This window comes from Dipodomys merriami, unplaced genomic scaffold (genome assembly GCF_024711535.1).
Source record: "Dipodomys merriami isolate MVZ:Mamm:240054 unplaced genomic scaffold, mDipMer1.0.p SCAF_6, whole genome shotgun sequence".
Taxonomy (NCBI): domain Eukaryota; kingdom Metazoa; phylum Chordata; class Mammalia; order Rodentia; family Heteromyidae; genus Dipodomys; species Dipodomys merriami.
The window spans coordinates 18,127,504-18,150,744 of NW_027206179.1; positions in this window are offsets into that span (position 1 = coordinate 18,127,504).

Here is a 23,241-nt window from a genome sequence, read left to right on the forward strand (position 1 = left end):
TCATGTAGCCCTGGTTGTTAAGAACATTTCATAGTCTGCCTGCATGGTTTCTCACTCCATCTGGGTAAGACACAGGAAATACCAACGATTCTGCATAGCCCCACAAGTAAAACCACAAAACTGACCATAAGTGTCCAAAGGACACTTCAGCTGCAACGTGACCATTACCATCTAATACTTGCTTCATCTGATACATGCTGCTCAGTTGATTCACTTTTCTTCCAGGGACAAGAAATTTTATATGTTCTTGGGTAGTTCATTGGAGAGATAACACTCTTTCTATTAAGTTGAAATATCTCTTCTTTCTACCTGGCTCCCTAAAATGTCCCCAATATGACTTCTATATCTTGGGCCGGGTTCTGGGAAATCTTTTCAGGAGAAGCTTTAGAATATCTTCTATTTTCTAGTTTAATCAAAGTTAATGGTACAAAACATTCTTGTAAGTAAAGTGCTACTTCTGTTTGTATACCTGTTGCCCTTTGACCCCAAACTAAAAGACAGATTTTCATTCCAAATTTGAGAAATTTGTTTCCTTTCACTTTCCTTTCATTCAGAAAGTCTGTGTTGCTGTGTTTGTAAGTCCTGGGGAACACTTTGTGGCTCACTTCTAAAGTTGGAAAAAAATATCTCTAGGCATTTTATTGTAAAAGGGACAGATCGAACTATGCAAAGTCCTGGATTTTGCGAGAAAATCGGTGTTCAATATACAATTCTAAATATATACAGTGCTAAAATAGTTTTGCTTTAAGAAGTATGGACCACAATAAAGCTGTTGGTCTGAACAGAAAATGTTTTGTTCTAAGACTCAGCCAGCCAATGTCACACACGCTACCTCTGATGTCTGTTTTTCTTCTAAACATATGGCCAAACCAAAATAAGCACCTCTATTAGGCTAGCAGAAATTATGAGAAACCATTGAAAGTGGGTGTGGGTTTTCACCCAGGGGGGTTCACAAAAGGGTTGGGAGGGGTGGGCGATATGGCCAGTTAAAAGCTTGTTTTATGGTGTCTAAACTGCTAACTTTCACACTCTTCATAAAAAGTGTCATACCCAGTGAACTACTGCAAAATGATACGCATGGCAGTTGCACATTTCTGCTCTGTAATACATGTTGTTGCCGATTTAAAAATTCAGAGGAATGACAAACGTTAATGAATTCTTCATGCCATAAATAGTGAATTACCCTTTCTAGAACAAATGTTATGGAGAACTGTGACAGAGAGAGAAGACAAGACCAAGATGGAATATTTAGAGAAGGTAGACATTAGACACCCCTCTCTCTACGGTTGCAGACGCCAATTGAAACCAGTTGCTAAAATACAGACATTCCTCGGTGTTTTTGTCCTTTGAAATCTGTATTTCCCTGGAAAGAATGGTGTCATACAGATTCCATTTCCATACAGACCGAGTGAGCCCTTCAAAAAATAAAGCAGAAGCTGCAAAGAGGTGACCCAAGTGGAAAAGGCAGTTTGTGAAACTTCTCCGGGTAATGGTATCTAAAACGTTCACTCTACTGCACTCTGTCCCACTCCTTACCCAGCAGCAGCACAGCCATCCACAGTCCAGCACTCCCGATGCTTACCCCACTCAGCAGTCCCTGGCATCAGAGCCAAGGCTGGGTTCGAGAGACTTAAGTGCTGGGGTTGGGAAGGTGGCTCAGTGGTAGAGTGCCTCCCTTGCATGCCTGAGGCCTTGGGTTCGATTCCTCAGCACCACATAAGCAAAAAAGCTGGAAGTGGTGCTATGGCTCAAGTGTTAGAGCACTAGCCTTGAGCTGAAGAGCTGAGGGACAGTGCCCAGGACTAAAGTTCAGGCCCTACCACTGGCAAAAAAAAAAAAAAAAAAAAAAATTCAAATTAATTTAAATAGAGACTAAGTGTTGGTTCAAACAGCTGCACACTTGGCAAAAGCATGTAGATCAGGACAATTTCACACCTAGCAGTGCTACTTGTTTATAATAAGGCATGGCAAGTTTATTTAGCTTGGAATTCAATTCATGGATAAATGTGACCCTTTAATTTCTTGAGTTCACAAGAACTTTGAATCCGGCTGTTTCCAATACGTAGAGAAAAATAACAACAAAAAAAGGTAGAGTACATTTTTCTGAATTCCCTCAGCTTTTTCCGAGTTCCCTTGACTTTTCTACCATGCTGGACAAGAAAAGCTGATATAAAGCTAATGACATTTCACTTCTTGTAGAAAATGATGTATTCGGGAGATATTTAAATTAATGCAATTCTTTGTGGGGCCATTCTTGTCTTGGGGAAATTTAAAAGCTTCATCATCTTTAAAAAAATGGTATTTTTAAGGTTTAGTTTGATGTAGACACAGAAAGTCCTTTCTATAAAGGTAAGGCAGAAACATGATTAATGATGAAAGGTATGACATCAATAGAAATGCATTGTATTCATAAACTGATTGGTTGAAAGGTAACTATTGTACAACTACCTAAAGATATAATATAAATAAATTTTAATGTGATTTACACTCTGTATTTTCTTTCTTCTCACAAGGAATCTAACTGAATTTTAAAATAATAATTGAATACTTGGAGAGAACCACTTCAACTGCCCTTTTTATAGAACAGTATTGTAACCAAAGTAAACTAAATGGTTCTTGTGTTTCCTTTCTATAGCTATGTTATTTAAAAAAAAAAAAAGCAAGAAAAAGTGTCGTAAAGATAAATTCAGGAGGAAAGTAGATGGTAAACAGCATTTTAATGTAACTCTAATACAGATGACTTACTAAGAGCCAGTCAAAAATCTTGTCTGGAAAAGAAAAACTAGAACCAAACAAGGCTTAGTAATACAGTAAAAGCAAACCTGGAAAACAAATAGAGCACTGAGTTTCCATGGCAACCCAATGACCACCCTCCCCCACCCCGCCCAGTCCCAACACCTGCAAACCATGCCCTGGCCCTGTCTTAAGGCTCAGCCTGCCTGCTCCTCCGCTCCATGGACATGGCCTATGGGTGAGGGGTACTGACTATCACCCAGGCCAAGCATTGTTTCCAAGCTAGATCTTCTAAGTTTCTCTCCCAGACGAAATAAACACACTAAGAAATGGTAGAATTCATGTCTAAAAAGGAAGTAGAGTTTGATATTCTACTTTAGTGAGTCTGTAAATCACACGAAATACTGCTTGTAAACAAAGCCAGTCCCAAGGAAGACATTATAAAACATGACAGTATCCTTTGGGAAGTCGCTTACCCAAGTCAGACAATTTTACCATAATCTTTACATCACTGTACCTTAAATGTCTTCCCCTAAGTACCTTAGTTTATGTTCAAATAGCCATCTGTTTTTCAAGTAACCATGTGAACATAGGCTATTCATGTGGAAACTATTGACTTCTATAACTAATAAGCGTTATGCTAACCAAGGAACACTGTTAAGGTTATGAAAAATGGCAGTTTCTTTTAGGTGTGTTACAAAGCACTAAAATGTTTGCCAATCATGCTTTAAACACACAACCCTAGAAAAGTTTCCAAAAGCCTTTTCTGATACTTTATATTTATTTATGCCCAAATGCATGATAGAGTAAGTTGATATCATTTTATACATGGTTTCTCCCATAAAAACTAGAGCAGAGAGGAAAGCATGCCACCAAAAAATAAGAATTGAATGAAGGAAAATAAAACCTGGAAAATGCATTTGAGTTAGCATACTTTCTTATAAAAGAAATGACCAGTAGTAAAGAAACACCAAGTTGTATTTAGAAATTTGTTCAGGAAGACTATATTAGTGATCTTCGAATGTCTGCACCATAGGTGAAAAGTGCACAGCTTAGATCAATTACCAGTAATTGATCCTCTCCATTGCATTGTCCACATGGCTATGAGCTCATTATCTGTGATGGTCTCTGCTCTAATACTGACGAAAAGCTGTTTCTTCTACTGGCCACTTGAGTGAGCATCTTATGTATGCACAAAGAGGAAGATGTCAATCAAGAGAGTATTTTACAAAGTGGGAAGTGTGTTCATGGGAGAGGTGCAGGAAGGTGGAGGTCACAATATAGCTAAACTTCAACAGCATCTTTCCTAGAGTTCTAAAAATAAACGGTAAGCAAAAGACCATAGCCTATTCTCTAGGCCCTTCCCAAATTCTCAGATTTACTCTTCTCTCTCCCAGAGGGACTCAGTGAACAGTTAAAGATCATGCTTAATAATCCTCTGATATCAGGAAAAGATTATATTTAATGTAATTTGAGTATCCTTTTCCCTTATCATGCCTAGAATTTTACAATTTAGGAACTTAATTGGTTTGCAAAAAGGATATGGGGCTTAAAAAAAAAAAAAAAAGAAATTTCTGAATTTTATATGTAGTGCTTTCTTGCCCCCTACTGGAAAATGTGAGTCTGGCCAACTAAGGATTCTAATTTTAAAGTATTTCCTAATTGATCTTTCCTGTGTTGACTCACAACCCCATAGCCACTTCAAATAATATTAAAGGGAGTAGTTGCACACAAAATAAAATACCATTAGCTGTACATTTTATTGAAAAATAATGAATTCAAGAAATCTAATTTATAAAAACATAGTACCCTCGCTAATACAAAAGTCAATTTTCCAATTGCATTGTAGAAGTAAATCTACCATATCAAGTTGAAAACTGGTGCAAGTCTTTGTAAACAGAGCTTAGGAGAGCTTAACATTCAAGTGGATTTGCAAAGATTATGAAGGGAATATTTTTCTGCTTTTCAAATATTATTCATGACATTTGAGGCATCAAAAGGTAATTCCATTTTTTTAAAAGGATATTTCAATAATATCTTCATTTTAGAAAGCACACATTGCAGTGTCCTTCAGAAATGCCTTTCAACACTAAGCATTGGGGCTCTGGGCATTTTGTTGGCATTTTGTTGTTGTTATTGTTTTTTACTAGTAATAAATTGTTACAACCATCTACTATTAAGATGACCAATAATCACATATCTTGGGTAGGCACTTCCATTTTTGTGATTCAAGAGTCCTGAACGTCTTGATAGAAGCATAGCTAGTCATCACCTGAAACTCATGCAATGGTTTATGTTCTCCGTTGGCCAACACTCCTTTGCCATCAAATTCCAGGCATTGTGAGGTTATTTGTCAGCACGGTCAGCTCTCAAAGAGGAGGTCATTCTTTGATGGCATGCCGCTGGGATGTGCCTGCCGAATGCTTTGTTCCTTTTTCAGCCTGACTGTCCAGAAGTGGTACCCACCTAGATGTCAGAGGCCTTGGCAGAGAGCAGCGTGGAGCTTTCTATTCAATGACACATCACATCCATGAAGAGGTGGGAGTGTCTAGCGAGGGCAGGTAAGTGCACTAGGTGAGGAAGGACTTTTCCTCCCTCTCATCTCTCCTCATGCATAGACTGTGAACAAAGGCAAGTTCCTAGCTCGACACGCACACACGCTCTTTTCTCTAAAACCATCCAGCAGAGTCAATGGGGACGATTTCTGTTGGCCTTTGATGGAAGAGTCCATACCTTCTTGCAGTGGGAATGACACATATTCCTTTCATGCTCATTGGTCTTCCCCTGTCCCTACTCTTTCTATGCAAAGATATAAAAATGCAGGTGAGACAGAGGGGCATTACTATTTTTTATAATAATCTTTGAAATCCAAATTACAAACATCTGCTCAAGTATGGCAAATATCCACCATTCCTGGCTAATGACATCCCTTTCGGGGAGGGGACAGGCAGGGAGGTGTTGGAGAAAGAGGGCAGAAATTCAAAGCCTGTCCTGCATAGAATGCCCAAAAAGGGTCATGAACCTCTTAGAGCAGCCATTCACCTCAGTTATTGGTGCCAGAAATGCTTGCACAGAAAAAATTACCTACTCTATAAATAGCAAACGCCCCAAGGCTGACTTTTCTGTGACCTGTACAAAATGAGCATGGTCCGATGAATTTCCTAGCAATACATACGAGAGTATGTGTTACCTTGCTTTGGCGAATCCTTCCACATCTTCCTTCATAGTAGATAGAATTGGAAATCAGAGACACTTAGAAAGGAAGTGCCTGTGTAGACTCATTCCAATAATTAGCCCATGGCAGAAGTAGACTTCCATTGTAGTAGATTTTGAAAACCTCAGTCAGCATTGCCTCAAAAATGTAACTTCCTGTTTCTCTTCATCCTACAGGGAGAGGACTGCACAGGACAATTCCAGAAAACAAAATCAATGGCAATCAAGGGTCAATGCAAGTTTCAGGACTTGGGTGTTTTTATTTATTTTTTTTCCTCTCCTGATTTTTTTGCATGACCATCTCCTCCATAACACCAGTTCTGCCTAAAGAGGTAAGCCAGCATAATTCCATCCTATTAAGTCCCATGAGGATGGGTGGAATAAATTAGTTACTACATCTGGAGTTAATTTTCCTCCCATATCTCTATCTAGGTCAACTGATTTAGTTCTCTGCAATTAGAAAGAAATTTTTTTTATAGTTCACAATGTTTGTCCCAAAAAAAATCTTCCAGGTCTAAAGTTTTTAAGTTACAAGGCTATTAATTCTTCAAGATGCGTCTCGGATCTTAAACTATTTCTTGAGATATACTTGGTCCCTCCTGAAAATAGGAGAAAGAGAGATCTCTACACATAAAAGAACAAGTCTTCATGAGTCCTCGTGAGAACGTATTAAGAAAGCCATCTACACTTTGATGACACAAGAGAGATTGTCACTGACACCAAGCCTGGTCATTCCCATCCAACTGTCCATGTAGAGGAGGAGATCTTTCTTTCTTTTTCTTTCTTTTTTTTTAAGGAGGACATATTTCTAAGCCTCTCTTCCATGGCTTTAGAGTATATATTTCATTAGTCACCAATGATCACTATAACAAAACCTGGCATAAAAAAATGAAAGGCCCAAAATTCATTTTGGCTCCTAATTGTGAAGGTTTCAGTCCACAGCCTTTGGCGCTTCTTAACCTGGGCTCCTGGTGAGCCAAAAGGACATGACAGTGGGAGCATGAAGCTGAGGTCATTCATCTCATGGTGGACAGGCACTAAGGGACTGGAGATACCCTCCAAAGTCAGACCTGCCCTAGCGACCCTCTTCCTCCAGGCAGCAACCACCCTCTAACGTTTCCACCATGTCTTGTAGTAGGTCTAAATGTTCCACGAGGAAGCTGATAGGTGATCCTTCATATTCAATCCATAACACAAACAAGTTGGAAGAAGCCTTCAGAGAGTGTGGCTCAAAGGTCCTCTCATCCCTCATGTGTGGCGTCTTTATAAATAACAACATGGGGACCGTTCCTTCAGATCGCCTCCAAGAACCTCAATCTGAAACTCCCAGCTCTCGACCTGAGGTCCAAGAACTGAAGTGGATGGTCTTGCTCAAGTCAATGGTCCTTTTAGTAGTCTTCCTGACATTCGCTCCAGATTCCAAAAAGTCACACTGTGGAATAGCTATTCAATTAATAAGGAACTTAATTGGCATACATAAAGAATTTTGTGCACTTCATCTTTAATACTTAAATACTTTATGCAAAGTAGGCACAGAAGAAATGATGAAATTAAAACACATCTTCAAAAACATAGTCTGCCTATTGAAATAAAGTAATTAATTGTCTCAACATGACATGACATCACATCCTCTCTTGCCTGCTTTTGACTTCTGGTATTTCAGTCCAAAAACTTAGTCCTAAATGGTGACTGATTTTCTTAATGAAGGAGTTCTGGAGCAAAGATCCTGTTTATTCAATCACTGAGTGAAGCACTCTGTAGTGCAAGCAAACTAATAGTTCCTCAATGAAAGCAGTTTCTTGCTTTGTGTCATGATAGATTTTGGGCAAGGTGTGGACACTCCATAAGTTTAGGTAACTCATAAATAAATGGGAATAGTAATATTGGCTATAGCAAGAGTTGTTGAAAAGATTTATTGAATTACTGAATGTAAGGTACCTGCGCATTAAAAAAGAAAACAGAAGTAAAGATGAAGTGCAATTATGAATGCTGTTGTTATACTCTTAAATTCCTTTGTTCCAGTAATAATATTTTATGATTCTCTTGTTATGCTAATCCATTTAATAGGTGAATAGCATGGGTATTCAAAAGTAGTAGCTACAATCAAATCTAAATGATCAACAGTAAGATCCAATGAGGTGTAATGGGCATAAAGAAGAAAGAAAAACAAAGGGAGACTCAAAGATTGTTCAATTACTATCTGAGCCTTGGTGGGGGGGCAAAGGGGGGGCAAGGGGGGGCTGGAAAAGGATGATTTCAACTTACTCAGGTGGCCACCAAAAGGTTTTATAACTCCAAGAAGTTATCTTTTATGGACTAAAGACATGTAGAAGAAATCTGTGCTGGAAGAAACCCCCAGGAGATTCTGGGAATGGAAAAACATTATCTGAGATGCTCAGCCATGGAAGTCATGGCTGTTACCCGTGGAAAAGAAGGCATTCCCAGACATCATCTGTCTACTGCTTTGGAATAACTGATGCTGAAAATACTTAGATCCCGAAAAGCCACTGGGATCCGGGCTTCAATGTCACCGCTTCATGGGTCTCACTGATTGAGACAGCAAATGAAGATTGAATAGATAAAAACACGCACCAGACAGTTCTGATGGTCAGAACTCCTACTTGCACTAAAGCAGCAAGTGCACGTTTGTGAAAAATAGACATGATTATAGTTGGCAACAAAGAAGCCTGTCTTATCATCCACTCTGAGTAATTGGGGGGATTGTTTTTTCCTTCCACAAACTCATGTGACTCCCCCACTTCGATGTCATAGACAAGCCCCTGCTGGGGTTCCATGGGAGAGCCATGTGAAGGACTCCACACAGCAGGTAGGAAGTGGTTAAAGGACCCCTCCCAAGTTTTCATTGTCCATGGGAAATGGGAGGTCTCTTCCAAAAGTCCCTGGACTACTGCCATCTGCGTCTTACTTTCTCCTTTCGTCATTTCACATAAAATCAGAAGAAGCAGATAATCGATTAAAAAACAATTGCTTACTTACTAACTCACAGTTCCCTCTTGAAGAAAGTCACTCTCTCCCCCACAAATTCTCGATGAGTCCCGACTCTGTAGGAGCATCAGCATCATTGTGAAGCCATTCCTTTAAAGAAATAGTAAAATAGCTATGGCTTATTTCAAAAATAAAATATGAATAACTGAAATGAATTTTGATTTCTTTTGACTGCACAAATTATGTGGAAAGCTAACAGCTCTGCACATTTTTAAAATAGATCCAATCATTCAAACTCAATCACAAATTTTCTACCCCATAATAATTTCTAATCATCTCACAGTGCACACACACCCGCATCTAAATGCCTGCTTCCACATGTCAAAATAAAATTCATATCTATTACCACACCTCTGAACCATCAGATCATTCAAAATGATGATCATAAAATGAAGATATATGGAAATGATGTGTGGTGCCATTATGGGATGTATCTTGCAGTGGTGAGCTTGCCACGCTTCAATATTACAAGTCTAACACTCTCGCGACAGTCTTTTGCCTTTGCTATCATTTATTTTTTAACCTTCTAAATGCTTTGTAATATTTACAACATAACCAAATTTTGCTTTTCAAATATTCCAAGCTAAGGTGGAAACGATACCATCTTGAGCATCATCTCTGTGTAATCATGTCCATCTCTGTAGTATGGTCTTTCATTGCCTTTATGTAAACATGGCAATAATTTATGCAGAAGCTCATAATACAAGAATGATTTCCTACCACCACAGGAATAATTCTTTAGTTCAGATAGTTGTTTTTTTTAAGCCACCTAACCTGAAGCATCTTTATGCAATTATCTTCCTCCAACAAATGAAACAAAGATAAGACAAATGACTGCTTTATAATGTTCTACTTTGTTATTCCCAACCCTGTACACACATGAAAACACACACACACACTGAAAACACTTCACACGCACATACAACGCACACCTGTACTTACAAACACCTAGATTCACTCCCCTGAGCACACACCAAAAGGCAGGAACACATGAGGATTCATAGGACTACCTCTCTTCTCATACACCTTTCTTCTAGGCGCCAGAGTAATAGAACAGTAATAAACTAGCATAAAGCCCAGAATCGGGTTCAGAATTTCTGAACCCTTACACATATGTGACTAGCTTTCCAAACAGCAAATGAAAGAATGACCCAAGGCAGAAAACAGTTGTGTGTGTGTGTGTGTGTGTGTGTGTGTGTGTGTTGAGTGTGAATCATAATGAAAATCAATTGGCAACTGCTTCAAAGACAGAATCTTCCATAACAAAATGAAATTTGTCCATTTTACTTTCTCTTCCTTCTCAAATGACTATGCCCCAGTCTTCATGAAGTGTACTCCCTTAAGAACCACTTGTCTTTATCTTCTTGTATTGTTTTGCACACATGCATGTATACACACACACACACACACACACACACACACACACACACACACACACAGAGCTCTTCACGTTCAGGTTTCTACCAAGGGGCAGGAAGAACACACTGGCAGAGCAGCTACTCCACTCTAGCATTGCCAGATCCTACCACTGCCCATGCAAGAGGACACACGTGCACAGTGTCTGTGCAAGAAGCAGCCTGTGTGCACATTGCTCTATTTCTTCTATCCTCCACCCACACGAACCCTTCCCGTCCCCTCCCTGAGCCTGGGCCAACCCCTCTCCATGGCAGAGCCTCCCCTCTCTACCCTACTCCACGTGTCTTACAAACGCGCGGGGGCATAGTGCGGCTGTCAGCGGGGCTATCCAGCTCAGTCTCCTTTCTAAGGAAGTACTGTGAGTGATGGCTTCTTCCACAACTGGCTGTATTTAACTTTTTGTCCTGGCTTAGTCCACTTTCTAAGTTAGATTTTTATTTCCCTACGAGTCACTTCAGAATACTCTTGAAATTCCCCAATCTTACCAGCTTCTATTTCTTGAATTCTTCCCAAAGAATCGTATTTGGGCACCAGCTGTGAAAACCTCTTCTTTCACATCAATATGCTATTATTTGAGGAATCATTTGTGTTGCTGGTTAAATGATGTACTGTTTGAAATAAATTAATTTTTTAACTAAAATTTGCTCTTTAATATTCAGTTCTCCCCAATTCCTCAGTTCCCAGAGAGGCTTTGATTAAACTTACACCATGATGCCTTCTCTGACCCCCACACAGAGAGGCAACAGACTAGACTCACAGACAGGACTGACAAGGAAAAGGAGTAGAACTGTATGATTTCGTGGGGATGCAGTAACTTCGAGCTTATAAAATATACTGGGACAACGCCAATGTTTATTTTTCATATTTGATTTAAAAACCATAGTGCTTTATTAGCAATCAGAGCAGATCACATTTCTGGTGAACTGGAAGTGGGTAAACAAAACAAAAAGAAATTGTCATCAACAAACATGAAGGTGTGGGGAATACAGGAAACACGGATGGCTGCAGGCCCAGCCTCTGGATTTAGTTTCCAAACAAATCTGGAATCTGCCTCCTCCTTCTGGGACTCGTCAGGCCGCCTCTTACCTTTGCTGGATATTTTACCATGTGACCTCCTCTCAAGTCAAACTCCTCGGAAGTAAGAGATAAGCCTTCCACTCCACTCCTTCTAAATCTAAATAAAATACCTGCAACCCGGAGCCTTCACATTCACTGAAAATTTCTATCCATTAGCAATAGGAATAATATAAATATATATAATATATAGAACAAATAATATATATAACAGGATATGTATTGTATGGATACATATTTATTCTTTTCTTCACTCATTGATTATGTCACTTATATAATATTTCTTAGACATTGTTATTGTCAAAGTACTTTATCAGTAGCTAGACTGCTATCAAAACAAGCAGAGTATAGTCTCAATGATATTTCATTTCTACAAGGGATTGTAGAGCAGATACATAAGTAGTAAACTAAGAGATTCATGATTTTTTTTAGATTCATACTATCAATTTTACCCTCAGCCTCACCAAGGATGTGATATTAGAACTGCAGAATAGATAGGAGATGGTCACCTAGAAAGGTGTCAGCCTTGAAAGAATGTCATAGTGGAAGGAAGAGACGAGCTGTGGAATAGAGGATCGTGTTTCCCCAGGTTTGCCTGCGGCAATGGTTCATGAAGAGGAGTGATGAGAAGCCCATTTGTTAGAGCATGTTGAAACTACATCAAAGACAGCCTCAAATGCCACCTGAGGAATTGCTCTTTATTCTGAGAGGAATGAAGAAAACATCACTGAAACATTTGGAGTGTGTAAGTAAATAATCAATGGTTGCATCAAGAAGATTGCCAGCTGTGTATAAGAGGTGGCACAGAGCAGAGCTGAAAACAAGATCATTAGGAGACAACCAAGCAGGAGAGGAAAGAAATAAGGCAAAGGATCTGCAAACTCCTCCAGAGATAGAGCTGGAGGATTTAGCAGGCGAATATGAGAGAGAAGCAAAAGAAAAGCAATCACAAAGAATTCTGAACAGCTGAGGGAATTATAATGACACTCAGGGCAATGTAAGTGGAAGGAAACGGAAGCCAATAGATTCATTTCCAAAAATACAAAGTTAGCTAACGTTTCTGCAAAATGGGGACCTACCCTAAGTCCAGAAAATGGTGCTGTCCTATCTACAGAGTTTATGTGTGTGGAGGGGTGTGCTTAATAACCATTATTCTAGTGAATCTAGGAGCAACCGTTGCTTCATTAAGATCTTGCCATGATCTATACTAAATCTTTCTGGTCCCTGTTTGCCTGGCCATTATTTGCACATGCCCATGGCCTGTGCCCTCCATCATGGCCATCCACTAACTAAAGATGGCACTGCGTACTGGATCTCCTCTGCCCAGCCCACCCACCTCTCACCAGGACTTTAGCAGAGTCATCGACTAGACACAAAAAGGCTGAGTCTAGACGGAATGGGAAAGGCCTGTTCTGGTAAGGAGATGACCTAGTTGGTTGGAAATGTGACACTGGAGTTGAGAATTCAAAAAAGCTGGAAGCTTTTTTATTTCTCTTCCCCTCCCCAAATTAGAAAAAAATGTATATACAAGATGAATCAAATACAGTGACAACAGGGGTTATGCCATGGGGGAAGAACATCCAAAAGAAACCAAAAAATCACATAGTACATTATAAATACATTTAAAAAAACAACAGCAACAAAGATAGAACCTCTTGTGTCCCTATCATGGGGTTCATTTCACTTAGTATCATCTTATATGGTCATCTGTACATAGCTTTTGATCTTTTCTGCTTGTCCTAGATGTATGCTAGTTATTGTAGATAAGGGAAGGGATGGTAGGGGAAAAACTAAGGAGGGGATAACAATGTTCAATATGAAATGTAGTCATTACTTGTGTAACTGCAACCCCTCTGTACAGTATCTTTACTATATAAATATATATATGTATATAATAAGCAAACTTCCCAAAGGTACTGTTTATACTCCTAAAAATTACAGTGATTCACATTAAAGTCATATGGACTTTCAATACATTTGATATTACAATGGTTCATATTAAAATCATGTAAACTTTAAAAATAAAAAAGCTGGAAGATTTTCTCAGTCGTCCTGGGGTAGGGCTTTGCAAAAAACAAAAAAACAATCTGCCCAGGACAAAGGGCAGGGAAGCTAAACATGGGGGTCTCCCATACACGATGCCCATAGTTGCATAATGGGAGTAAAAAAGAGGAGACGTCGTTCTAAGGCCTTGACCTTGGATTGTGCGGCTCAGCTAGCACTGGAGGCTCACTCTGGCCACCAGCAGCAAGAAGCCCTCATGGTTCACCCCAGTCACGGGACACTGGCCTTTGGCGTGGCGTCCTGGGATGCCTGAAAAAGCTGAGGTGGAATGAATAAAGGTTAAATGCTCCTTCACTTCCCTCTAAGTGATGGCTTTTAATTAACCATAATTCACACCTCAATTGGTTCTATCCACTCCTGCTGCTGCCAGACTTGAAAGCTGTCACAGAAGAAATTGTGCAGAAGGAGACTGGTGCGTGGCTGTGACAGACACAGAAGCACACTCGTGTGAAGTCAGGACAGTGGAGAAGGGAGGAGATGCCAACCATTTCCACATGTTATCTCCCTTTTAAAAAGAAGTCACTAGATAGCCTTTGCTTGCAAAGGTATCTTGTATCCTAATGTAACTTTTTACCCGTTTCAAATATTATAAAAAAGATACTCCTTATTTCATGATAGCAGAAACAGGATTGGTGCAGATGCCCCCACTGGATAGTTTAAAGACCTGAGCAAATGAGAAATGAACCGTAATGGGACTCACTGGCCCACTCTGACAGTGGGAATTTCAAGTCGCTCAACAGACGAGTCCCTGGCTTTAGATAGGAAAGTGTCTCACCTTGTCCAGGGCTTTTGCAGTTCAATCAATTCTCCTTTGGTCGGCCAAAGCTAAAGCAAAGTGAAAGAAATGAGGGTGAAAAATTATTCTTGCTAGAATTCTATTTCTGGGGTTACAGCTGCAGGAGCAGACTAACGTATGCTGTAGCTAGAAGCATGGAAGGTGGACCGTGCACATCTTCTCAAGCGCAGCTTCAGTGCCCAAGAATGCGGGATCGAACTCCAGATGTGTTTAGAGCCCAAGAAATAATTATATAATTATTATCTCATCAGAGAAAAATCTGGAGCCACTCAACTTCTGGCCCCTGACTCCCTGTTAGGGCTGCCTACCTCCCTAGTGGGCAATCCCTCCATGAATAACTCCTCTCTCTCTCTCTCTCTCTGAAAAACCCAATGGCACCCCCAGAGCACATTTCCTCCCTAATGGGCCACCTCCATGCCACAGGTGGTAAATATCTGGACACGTACAGGTCTTTCTTTTTCCTTCTGCACTGCACAGTCTCCAAGGGGAAGAACTCGACTTCCACATCAGCAAATGGACTCAAGCAGCCCAGTGACACGCATCCTCTTAGGAGGTGTTAAGTCTATTTTTTAAATGAACAATGACCGCACGAAAATTCTCCTGAGTTTTCAAGCCTTCTTTTCTTTCTCTCTTTTTAAACATTTTGCCTTAGAATATAAGAAGTAAGGTCTGCTGGTTGCACCTAGCCTGCAGTTACTTCTTCAACACTAAATCACAAATGAATACCATCTGCTATTCCTCTCTATTGGGTCTCTCCGGAGAGCCCCTCCAGGTTAATTGGCCTCTCTGTTCTAGCCTCGGATTTCTCTCAGTTCTTCCTCCCAGGGAAACCTCAGGTGGGCCAGGGGTCTAGGATGCTGGTTTCTATGTGAGATGTTCAATGCCATATGCTTTTCCTCTTTAAGCTCCTAATTATTACTTTCTTTTTGGTTATCTTCATTTCCTCCCTCCTGAAATGTTGCTTTTCCAGGTCTCTCCTGAAACTATCTCCTCTGAGCCATCTATAGAACATAAGGCAAGCAGATGGTAGTGTGATTAAACTGGTAATTACCCCCTGAGAAAAGCATCCTTGTTTCCAAAGCAGGTAATTTAGACTAAAATAGAACTTCCACCAGAATAGACCAGTTAAGTGGAGTATTGAGCTATACACATATACAATTGTACTTTATAGAAAAGAAACCACCATCATTAGTTTTTTGACAAAAGCAGGCTGCCATTGTACTTCCTACAAGGATGGGTGGTCAAATGGAAAACCTAAAATTAGCTGCTTCTTTTCGAGAGGAACTCCTGCAGATTCTACCCACTGCCCTACCCAGCTCAATCCCCAGTAACATTTTCCCAGGACCTGAATCCCAGCAGCAAAACTTGGGAATCTATTCCTACAGTCATGTGCACTACTCACAACTGGTTCTGAACAGCACAGTTTCATGTGTTAAATCACATTTATTGTCAAAGGAAATCCCCAGTGGAGAGTTATCATGGGTAGCTGAACTATTTGGTGGTACCCAGGTTTGGGACACAATGGGACAAACAAAAATGCCTTTGCTGGAGAGAAAACAAAATTTTGCTCACATGTTCAATGAGCTCTGCAAACTATAATCTACGGAGCACCTTCTCTGACACTAATCCTATCTGGAGCATTTCCCAGCCCAGAACAGGACACTGATGTCACTGAGCAAGAATGGCAAAAAGGTCATCCAAGCAGAAGAGAAGCAGTGAGAAACAGTCCTTGCTCTTTACAGTCCACCCCAGCTCCAGTTACCAACATTTCTTTGCATGAGTAGGAGGGGAGCAAACCTTCTATTTAAAAAAAAATTGAGTGCAATGATTGGGCCACACAAGGTGTAATTTTACAATGTCTCATTAAAAAGAATGCCTGGATTTTAATATGCATCCCCAAGGCAAATGCAAGAGAAGTTTGCATTGTACCAGACAGAGGTTAACTGCATATATCTCCTTCCCCCCCCTTCCATTCTTCTAGAGAGGTAAAGGGGAAAAAACACTGAGGAGTAAAAGAGATCATTCTAATCATGTCAGCCTCAGTGAAGCTATGGGCAGGTGACAATTTTATAATGAAGCCTATGATTCAGCACTTGGATTCTTACAATTCAGCCATGCACTATTTGGCAGTCTCTTCCTGTATTCATCTGACACTGCAAGTCGTCCAGACTGCTTGTGTTTTCTGTTAGCTACCTTCTAAACCCTGTCTACTCTGTGAGAAACCTGCTGGGGAAAATAAAAAGTGAGAAAGATTGAGATGTTTTATAAAGTTTTATTATTCCACCTTGTGAAATCTCATAAGGAATGATTTTGCTGTTTAAAATTTACTCCTCTAAATTCATATGAGATAAAATGTGTGTCACCATGTAGAATTAAACAGCATCACAATCTTACCCATATTAGCATTTCAAATAAGTCATGATTCTCTACGGCTGATGATTAGGAAAAATAACTCTTGTACTCATTTGTGAGAGTAAGCTTAAACCACATTTTCTGATTAATATCAGACCAGCTGATTTATATAGTAGTGAGAATATCATAAGCGCTGTTTACCTAAAAGAAGTCACTGATAAAGATTAATTAACTAATACTGTGGCTAATGTCCAACAATTGATTTGTGTCTAAGATCAACTCTAACAATGTAAATGGCTTTGTGTTTACCCCAGTTGATAATAAATGACTGCTCTTTATTCTTAGTCCAATTAATATCTCAAAACAGTATTTGTGAAGCCAAGTATATCTATAAACTATTTATTAAAACAGCATCATGTTAACATAGGTCTAGACAAGCTCTGGGATTCTAAGCATAGTCTATGCAAGTCAGCAGTAGGCCCAGATGGATTTATATCAGATCTTCTACACAACCGCTAAAATCAAATCCTTAAAGACTAACAATTCTCTTGCAATGCTTGATAAGAAATGTACTCATTATCTTGCCCATGTAATTGTAACGCCTCTGTACAGTATGTTCACAATAAAAAAACAAATTTTTAAAAAAGACTAGCAATTCTTTTCTTGAGAGTCTATTTGGTCCTGAACAGTGATCATCTGATACATGTAAAGGAGTCTATGTCTTAAATCAACTGTCTTTCAACAAATGACAACCAGAAGCATGTAATCCTTCATTTCCTCAGAATGAGTAGTGTAATGTTTGTTACTAATCCAAGCTTGACTCTTTGCAGACCAATATGGAGACACAACTAGAAGAACAAGGGTCCCCAAAGTAGGGTGCCTGGAGAGTAGCATTTTCATTACCTGTGGGCTTGTCAAAGCAGCAAACTATTTATTAGCCTCTGCCCTGGAACTGATGAATCAGACTCAGAGGTGGAAAGAATGTTGTGACCATGTCCGAAACATTGACAGACATACTTGTATCTCTCCATGAACAACAGTAAATTCAGGGGCTATGTCAATTTTGTTGGCTTTAGTTTGCAAAGTACTACTCATTTCCCTGAGCTTAGGGTAATTCTAAGGCTACAGTAGAATGATTGTGCAAAGCATATGTACTTAATTGTAGAGTATTCAATAAATAGGAAATTTTCCAAGAACCAGGTATCTAGTAATAGTTTTACCTAAGAAGGAAATTTCAGGAACAATATAGTAATATGGGGAATGTCCATGAATGAAACCACAACTCTAAACAACAGGCCAAGAAGTAGCTTCAGCCAAATGATTACACCAGGTCAATGAGGAAGTCGGGATAGCGGTGTACCTGCTGTCTGTCATCCTTTTTGCTCTCTTTATGACTGTCTACCTCATCTCAATACTCTAGTCTAGATATAGGGTTCAGTGCTAAAACTACGGTACCACTACAGATAGAACTTGTCCTTACATTCAAGAAGCTTAGAGGCTATTTGTCAGGAGAATTTATTACAGGATGCATAAGAAATAAATGGTAAGGTCTCAGTAATCTAATAAAAAACAAAGACATGGTTCTCACTCATGTCATATAAAATAAGCATATGATACTCTCCTGCTTCCCACATGAATGTATAGATGCAAGTTCCTTTATCTTTTCATACCACCATCTATGGTTTGGGCTCTTTAAGGAAAGAGAATAGAGGTTTGATGTAGTTTATAACAGAACTTTATATCTCACCACTCATAATCCAATCACAGAGGCTGAAAAATAGTTTTCTTACATACCCATTAAATGACAATGGATTTAGTGAACATACATATTTATACCTGACATGTCTACTGTTTACAAACTGCTCTACTGGTTAACAAGAAGACAAGAGAATTCCTCCCTCTTAGGCCCTACTCTGGAGTTTTGAGTCTAGTGAATGGAACAGGTATTCACATATGCAATTAACTAGAGACAGACTGGACATACCATGCCACTGAGGACTAGAGTTCTAGAAAGACAGAGCTAAGAAGACTGTCAGTTTGGAGAATGTAGTATGTGAACTGAGGTTTGAGAAAAAAGGATGAAAGGGACTTTGGCTGAGGCTTAGACATGAGGCTTCTCATAAGGGAAAGCATTTGGGAGGGAAATGCTGATCAATAGCATGGATCCCATCCTATAACTGTGTGATGGCTTTGGATAAGGAGATGTTTATGTCATATGATGGCCAGCTTAGATTTTAAAATTATCTATGGAAATATCAGAGTTTGTTATAGGCATGTTGGCAAGAGGCAATACTGTTCAAAATTAGTGGAGTTCCCATTCCGCTTTTTGATTCTGTTGCCCTCGAAAGCAGGTGACACATCTTCATGGATTTCCACTTCTGTTGTATTGCATTTCCTTAAATGCCTGTTGAGGGCATTTAGTACTCTCCTGGTAGATGCTGATTGTCAAAACAGCTACCTGATTAAACACATGACTAGAGCCCTTCTCACCACACTAACACTGTAAGTACGCTGGTAACTGCCCATTATACTGGTATAAAAAAATAGGGATTGTTTTGAAGGAGAGAGGCAAGTACCAAATGACCCACTGCCTGTATTACTTAAGTTAGGAAAAGATATCATTTGTTCAGTCACAAAGGTTCAAGGCCCAAGAAATGAGAAAGGATGGAGTTCTCCCTCTTCTCCTTTACAGAGACCCTGAGGAGCCAAACCTTTGAGGTAGTCCTTGGGTGAATCTCGCCTTGGTTGTTTTTTAACCAATGTGCCTATCATGCCAGGTACTCTGACCCTTTACTCAGCCAAACACATCAATGTTGTCTATGCTTCCTCACCTGCGTTTGATCTATGTAAAGGAAGATGGATCCAAAAAACACTTTGGGAAGGCTATAACAATATGAATGACTCATTTTAATGGGAAGTCTGTGCTTCAGTCAGAGAAGGCAAACAAATACAATCTAAACCTTTATTTTCACAAGCCTAAGAAATGTAAATGTACCAAGTTATTGCGTCTGATGTTGGCGTACACTTGAAACCAGCCAATTCCCTTCACCACCAAACAATTGCATGCCCATGTTGGCTTCAGCCTTGGGCTCTTTAGCTCTGATTAACTTCTCTTACTTAGCAGCTGGAGGAATCGGCTTTCATCACACTCCAGTGTGACATCATTAATTAGACAAACAAAGAAACACCTCCCTTTCCAATTCAATTTCAAGTGGCAAGAAAACTAAAACAAGTAGAAACAAAGGCAACAATATCATATTCAAGCAGAACAGGTTTGTTCAAAGGCTCACCGTGGGTTCATTATTACTAATCGAAGGACCAAGAGGCTGCCGTCTGAGCTCTCTATGGAACCTTTATCAGACTCCCCTACAATTCAGAAGTGCAGAGAGCAAAGTGTGAACACCAGGCAACAACCATAATACATCGAGTCTCTGTCAAGCACTGAGAACCACAGGGGGCTTTCATGGGCTATATCTCATTTAATGCTCACAGCACCCTCTCTGAAATGAGTATTTGCCTCATTTTGCAGAAAATGAAACAAAGCGTCAGAGAAGTTTATGTGACTTTCTCAAGTTCATATAATTACAAAGTTCAGAAGCAGAACTCCAACCAGGATGATGTACTTGGAGCCCAGGTGTTTCCCATTATATCACAATTAAACTCTAAACTAACCTGCATTGGTGAATTGGGGCTTCTGGAAGGAAGCTCTCTTTTGACATTGGCCTGGAAAAAAAACAAATTCTCACTGAGCACCCACTAAGTTCCAGACTGGACAAAGGGATGGGGAACAGACATAACCCTCGATTTCACTTCTTAAGAAAACTACATAGAAATAACATTTTCTCTGTAATATACTAACTTAAGAAGATTTTATCTGGGATTGTTGTCTAAGAAGGAAAACTTCAATGCCCCACACAGACTTACACAAACACAAGATAGCCCAGAATTTTCAGGTCATCCTAACTGGTCTATATAACAAAATGGCCATTATAAATACCAAAGTCAAGCAGTATACAGATCGCCAGTAACTGTTGATTCCAAAGACCTTAACAAAGGAGGAGGTAACAATGTTCAATAGGAAATGTACTCATTACCTTGCTCATGTAACTGTAACCTCTCCCCCGCTGTACAGTATTTTTACAATAAAAAATGTACAAAACAATTCCACTCAGTATATCTGCTTTCCACAGGTTTCTTTCTGACTCACCTCTTTCCATCTTAAAGAATTCATTTTATCAATTTTATCATTGTAAATTACTTCTTTGGTCCTTTTCAGAGATGTCAAAAAGACAGTGATGTCTTTGTCAAGGCTCTATGGAGATTTCTGTGGAAGATACATGTCGGGTTAAAAGAGGGTCCCTCTCTCACAAACTAAGAGTGGGACCCTAATTTACCCCAGCACCAAATAGCAAGCACAGATGCACAATCACACCAACCAGCTTCCTGCTAATGGCCCCCCATACTTTTCCACCAGATCACCCCAGAGCTTAAAAGCTCTCTCTTTTTCTGTTTTATGTAGTTTCGTTAAATCACTCAGCCTTAGTGTAATAATCTATTAAGTCTTCCTGGCCTGCCCAGGTGACCTGCTATAATCCTTCCTTTACAGTTCCTATGTGCCAAGCAGTAAGGCAGCTCCTACTCACGAGAACAGGAATACGACAGGCTCTGCTCCTAAGGGCTCAGGAAACAGTCCTGCAACACATCAAGATCTACAAAGATCCATAAATGCCACCTATAAAACATAAAGTCTTGAACTTGAGAAATGTACCTTGTAAAACTGCTGATTTCCAGGAGAGAACTTAGAGATAAAACTTGTTCAAGGGAAGCAAAGGGTAAAGGCAAGGAAAAGGAACAGAAAAGGACAGATGCCAACATCTTTCACTCTCTTGCTGGATTTTAGGTGATTAGGAATGCCAAGCCTAATGTGTCAGTGCCTTGGGCATCACAAAGTAGGGGACACTCAGAAGTGGGCGTCTTCCTGCAGCCTGGAATCCTGGTTGCTGGTAGGCCTTTCTCTCCTCTCCCTGCCTCTCTTGGGCCACCGCAGACCACACATCAGACCACACATCAGTGATGTCCTCCCCTCCTCTGACTCAACTTTGGAAGGTAACATTTTTATGTGAAAGACAAAAGATAAACCTTGGCTCATCTGGCTCGTGCTATGATCTTCCAGAACCTGATACCTCAGTTTAAAGTACTTCTGATTGTTACGGAAGAAGTTTCAGACGTGGTAGTGGAAGTGATTAGGATGTGTTTCCAGGCAAGCAAGACTCTTCAATGAGCTATGCAGTTGTCCAATGCTTCTACTGAGCCACCAGTTATCACTGGTAGGAGAAAGAGAGGTTGAATGATAATGGTTGTACATGAGGATGAAAAGTCAATAAAAATTAACCTCAAAGTTAGGATAATTTGTAGCCTTAGATAATGTTCTGAAGTGTTAGACAACTCATTAAAAAGAGATATGTATTCAAATGTTTTTTTTTCTTTCTTGCGATTATTTCCAACATATTTATAAGATGATTTCTTTGTTGCTTTGTATGTCCCTCCCCCAGGGTATAAGCCCTGCTTTCACTGTATTTTATGTTGATATAATTTGTGGAGGGGAAGGGAAAAAACAAACTGTTTAAATAGGGTTACAGGTGGACCCATTACAACAATGAGATGTACAAGACGTTATGTCAAAAAACAAACTTTACAACTTTGGCTGAGTGGGGGGTGGGGGAGTGGGGAGTGGGGTTGAGGGGTGTAGAGGGGAAGGGATGGTATGGGGAAACAAAGGAGGAGGCAATAAGAAATGTACTCACTATCTTGCCCATGTAATTGTAACCCCTCTGTATGGTATTTCCACAATAAAAAAGAGAAAAAAAGGAGAAATAGGAAAAAAAGAACATATCTAAGACATTGAATTCAAGAAAAATAAAAGTAGCAGTGCTGGAGGAGTATCAATACCAAACTTCAAACTCTATTACAAAGTCATAGCAATCAGAACAGCTGGGTACTGTCACAAGAACAGACCTGAGACCAATGGAATAGAACTGAAGACCCAGAAATGAACCCGCACATCTATACTCACCTAATCTTCCATAAAGGAGGGGGAAAAAAGGATGGAAGAAAGATAGCCTCTTCAGTAAATTATGCTGGTAAAATTGGTTAAACACCTGTAGAAAACTAAAGCTAGATCCTTATATATCACCCTGCAACAGAATCAACTCCAAATGGATCAAAGACCTCGGAGTTAAAACAGACACTCTGAAAATATTACAGGATGGAATAGGAGAAACCCTAGGTCTCCTTGGCATAGGCTGGAATTTTCTTAATAGAGACCCAAAAACAACAAATCAAAGAAAGGTTGGACAATGGGATTGCATGAAGCTGCAGAGCTTCTTCATGGCAAAGGACATAGCTAGCAAGATCATTAGAAGGCCCATGGATTGGGAGAAGATCTTCACTAGCTATACAATGGGCATGGGTCTCATACCTAAAATATACTTAGAACTCAAAAAATTAAACACCCACAAAACAACTCCTCAAAGGAAAAACCACCCTATTAATATGTGGGCTAAAGACTTAGAGAGACTTCTCTGAAA